This window comes from Callospermophilus lateralis, chromosome X (genome assembly GCF_048772815.1).
Source record: "Callospermophilus lateralis isolate mCalLat2 chromosome X, mCalLat2.hap1, whole genome shotgun sequence".
NCBI classification, from domain to species: domain Eukaryota; kingdom Metazoa; phylum Chordata; class Mammalia; order Rodentia; family Sciuridae; genus Callospermophilus; species Callospermophilus lateralis.
In genome coordinates, this window is record NC_135325.1 from 53,788,319 (window position 1) to 53,793,625 (window position 5,307).

Sequence of the window (5,307 nt, forward strand, 5' to 3'; positions counted from 1 at the left end):
CTGAGACGTGGAGGCCGCTGCCCGTCAGAGCGTCGTCGCGTGGAGGCGGCGTCACTGAAAGGCGCCTGGTAACGGCTGGTGACCCAGATCAGCGGTCCGGACCGTTTGCTCTCCCTCGTCCTGGGGGCGTAGGGGAGAGAGCTCCGCCGTCGCCTCCCTTCTTCGGAGCCACGGGTCCCACTACGCACTCCACCCCTTTAACATTCAAACCTGATCTCAAATCGCTCCTTCCGCCTCCGGACCAGGACGCACTCCTCCACCCCACCGGTTTCCACGCACCGGTTTCCCCTTCTCCGGAGGTGGCTCCCACGCCAGTCCACCGAGCACGCCGCTTCTCGGGAAAGGCCTGTTCCCTCCCCCACCCTACCGCGGCCGCCTAGCAACTTCAAGTTTTCGTGCTCCCAAATGCAGACATCATCCCTTCCCGGACAGCTCCCTCCACCGCTGCCCCTGCCCCGCTGATTCCCAGCGCTTCTCGTCCTGCTGCCAAGCCGCCTCCTAGTGCTTTGACTTTTCCAAATCTCTACCGACTCTGCCTACCCTCCAAAATTACTTTTCTCCCTCAACCCCCCCCCCGGGGGGGGCTTCATTGGGCAAACTTTTAAATTCCACTATTTGGGGCAAGTAGTGAACACGTTCTCAGTCTAAAAGACGGTGACTACTGTGAGATTCAACTTAAAAAATGAAATAAAACCCTGCACATTTCAACTCTTTCACATACCTCATCCTTGGGCTGTGTAGGTGTTTCTGACTCTGGTTTGCCTCGGTACACCTTGGCCTGTGGCTAAAATGAGGTAGGACAATATAGCCATTGTTGACGTAGTTTTTTTTTTTTTTTAAGGATATTTAGATGCCCTTAGGAGGAGTGTTTACCAATTTAAGCATTTGACCAACAGAGTACCACATGTGGTGTGAAATTACTTTGTATTTTTTGCTGGGCAATCCAGGAAGGCACCCAAATAGTGAATCTTAGGAGGAAAAATGTGAAATGTGGAAGGAAAAAAAACTCCCAAACTAATGGAGTGCGTTTTTTTTTTGGGGGGGGGTGGTGGGGGGGTTGTGGTTATCATATTGTTTTAGATATTGTTACAGTAATTCTTTTTCAGACCAAGCACAAATCCAGTACTTACATAAATACTAGTGCAAGTGATATTAAAATTTAGGCTAGTACATATGAAAACTTTTAAAATTTCATGAGAATAGCATGTACAACTGACTCAACCCCAGGGATGTCCTTCTACCCCATCCACCCTTCCCCCACTCCCTCCCCATTCCCCCTCCACACTTATAATCCTATCCCCAAGTTCCTTCCTACTTCTCTGAAGCCACTGATAACCCTTCCTATTTCCTTGCCAACCTCCCAAATTAGTTCTTTCCCTAACCACAAGCGCTCAACTTCTACGACAATCTTATCTTTTGACCTCTTAACCACTCTTTCAAGATGGTCTTAATGCTGTTAAGAGGAAAACAGGCAACTAAAAAAAAAAAAAACAGTGAAACAGTGTTAAGCCAGTGTTCAGATTACCTGATTCCAGACAATCAATGCTCATTTCCTCATTTAACTGATAGGATACTTGGTTGGTTGTCACACATTGAAGAAAAGCAGGAAGGAAGGTTATGAAAGAAGGGGGCAGAATAGTGAAAAACTCCTAAAATAGGAATTCATGTATGTTTTCAGTTGCAAATGTATATTGCAAAATTTCTAAACTAAGTAGTTGTTTTCCTTTGGGTATCCCTAACTTGACAAGGCTAGCCACATATTTGCGATTCTCCTGCCTCAACCAAATAGCTTGGATTACAGGTGTGTCCCACCTCTCTTGGCTCAGTATTCTTTAATATACCTTAAAGTCATTCCTTTCTGTCATATCATGGATATCCACAGAAGAACTGTCATGACTTGCCCAATATTGCTTAGAAACTTTGTGAAGCAGGATTAATAATTAAGCCAATAGGTATAGAAAATTTTGTTGCTTGTTCTGTATTTCAAGACAAAGTAAATGTACAGTTCTAAAAAAGTCATTGGAAAATACTGAGGAAATAGTTTCCTAAATGAATAGTCAAAATTGACTTAAAGCAAGTAATTAGAGCAAAATTTTGGAAGAAAAAAATTAAGTATATGAAAAGATGCAAAACAGTTTGTTAGTATACTACCATCTGGGTTAAAAGTAGGGAAATGGAAATATAACTACATACACATATATATAAATATGAATACAAACATATATTTATATTTCTATATACCTAAATATTCATAAACTACTACAGAAGGCTACCCAAGAAAGTGGTATCTGGTTGCACAAGAAACCAAGTGTCTGCAGTTATCCCACTCCTCAGTATATTCCCAAAGGATTTAAAAATCAATATACTACCATGACACAGCCACATCAATGTTTATAGCAACTCAATTCACAATAGCTAAACTATGGAACCAACCTAGGTGCCCTGCAACAGGTGAATGGATAAAGGAAGTGTGGGGGCTGGGGTAAAGCACTTGCCTAGCATGTGTGAGGCACTGGGTTCAATCCTCAGCACCACATAAAAATAAATAAATAAAATAAAGGTATTGTGTCCATCTACAACTAAAAATTTTTAAAAAAGAAAATATGGTATATGTATTCAATGGAATATTACTCAGCCATAAAGAACAATGAAATTATGGCATTTGCAGGTTAATGGATAATGAAGTATACTTTGGATTAGACAAAGGGGAATGAAGGGAAGGATGGGGGGATGGAAATAGGAAAGATAGTAGAATGAATGGGATATTACTTTCCTATGTTCACATAGGAATACAAGACTAATGTAATTCCACATCATGTACAACCAGAAGAATGAGAAGTTGTACTCCATATATGTATAATATGTAAAATACATTCTACTTTCATGTGTACCTAAAAAAGAACAAATGAAGAAAAAAAAAAAAGAAACCAAGGGTCTAGCAATAAGGGATGGGTTGACTTTCACAGGGAGATCAGTCCTATGTATGGCTGAGAGGCTCATTCTTCCCGTGACCTTTATTGCAATTTGAAATATGTACCATATGTGTTACTTTTTAAAAAAAAAATGAGTTGTAAATGAACACAATAACTTTTTAAAAAATATTTTTTTATTTTTATGTGGTACTGAGGATCAAATCTAGTGCCTTACACATGTTAGGCAAGTGCTGTGCCACTGAGCCACAACCCAGACCCCCATATGTGTTACTTTATTAAAGTTACCAAATTTACCCAGATGTTATCACAGGCTATTCATTCAAGCTGTCAAGAAAGAGATACTTCCAATACTGTATAGATGTTTCCATTTAACACAAAGTTCACAAATCTATTTTGGGGACCTAGTGTAAGCACAGTATCAAACCTGACAAAGATAGCACTAAAAGTCCTATATGTTAGTCTCACTTATTAATATAAGTAAAAACATATTAAACCATTGGCAAATAAAATCTGTCAGAATAATATAATACTCCATGACCAAAAGGAGTTTTTCTCGAGAAGTATAAAGTTGGTTCAAAAGCAGGAAATGTAGTGATGAAAATTGATCATCTTATTACATCAGTTCTGGGGATTGAACCCAGGGCCTCACACATGCTAGGCAAATGCTCTACCACTAAACTGCATGACCAACCCTTTTAAAAATATATTATTTTGTGACAGTGTCTTGCTACCTTGCCCAGGCTGGCTTCAAACTTGCAATCCTCCTGCCTCAGCCTCCCAAATAGCTGAGATTACAAGTATGCATGACCTTGCTTGGCAAAACCCATCATCTTGATTTTGAAAATTCTATTTTTTTTCCTGAAAGAAAACACATTTAGTAGGATTAGAAAGCTGCTCACTTAATGTGACAATAAATGCTGGTCTCCAAACCAACATAGTATACTTGGCATTCCCATTAAAACCAATAATAAGACAAAATGCCTATTATAGAAATTATTAACACTTTTCTGGAAGCACTAGACAATGCAGTTAGTTTCTTCCTCTTCTGGGAAGCAGGGTCAGCCTTATCTATGCTCTTTAAGACCATTGGCTTCACTGGGTCTTCTCGCCCTCTAACACTGGCTTCGCATATCTCCAGTACACAAGCAACCCTCCAGACCTGTAAACTGCACACATCTGTTTCCCTATCACTATTCCCTTTTCTTTGCTCTTGCCTTTCCCAAAGTACAGCACTTTTCTCTATAAACACTCCACCCTTCCTGGGGTAAACATAGTTTCTCTTCTCTTCAGTCTCAGAGAATTAGTGACAAACTCCTCTCTAACCCCTCTATTTGTCTCCATTTCCTTACCTTCTCCATTCCTGCCATAGAAAAATCCACTCCTTACCCCATTCTCTAGGCATTTCCGCCTCCCATGAGGTTTATAGTTTTATTTCCATATCAGCCTCCAAACTAATTTTTTTCTCTAGCCCCTCTATGGTATCCTCCAATCCTTGGGCTTTTTCAGTATTCTGGACTCAAGATCACCTTGCCCCTAGGCTAGGAGGAAGCCAGATTATAAGGCAATGGTGGGTGCAGGCAGTATCTGGGTTACCTGGGTACTATTTCAGACTATGCGTATCTGTTCCCTGCTGTCATGCAGGTCCTCAGAACCAGGACACAGATTTGAAGTTCTGGCAGGTGGAAGATGATTCAAGACACTTAGGATAGTAGACATGCTTTCAGAGGTGATAACAGCCTCCAGCTTCAGCTTCAGCTTCAGCCCCCAGCCTGTTCCATTTTAGTCCTCTATTGGCTCCTGAGTCTTTTACATAGGCTCTTTTTATATGCAGGCCAAACAAAGAAGGCACACTGCCAACAGATTACATCAGTGGGCACATCACACAAGCAAATGTTTATGACCTGGAGTGTTGAATACACTGAATCAGAGTGTTTTGGGCCTTGACTAAACATAATATAGCCAGTTCCCAGCCCTGGATACATACTAAAAACATTACAGCCCACCAGAAGCCTTGGTGAGAGAGCTTAATTATAGCCATTATGGACCTGCCCCAACATCTGCTTAACCAAAAGGTAGGAGACAGGCATTAGAGAAAGTTGAATGCTCTGTATTTTTGCATAGGCATCCCTCAAAAACTCCAAAATACCTCTAAAGCTAAAAGGATGTGAATAAAATGAACAAACAATAGGAATTACCACAATATTTTTGTCAATTACACATATATCCAGGAACATTTGTAACTGTATATTCATTTTAATTACTCTTTCAAATCATGGACATTCTCAGTGGAATAGTTGACATTTGCTTTTTATTTTAAAAATTTACTTAGGAAAAAAATACATATTCAAGGGATAGTGCAGGCTCTCTCAAGAGA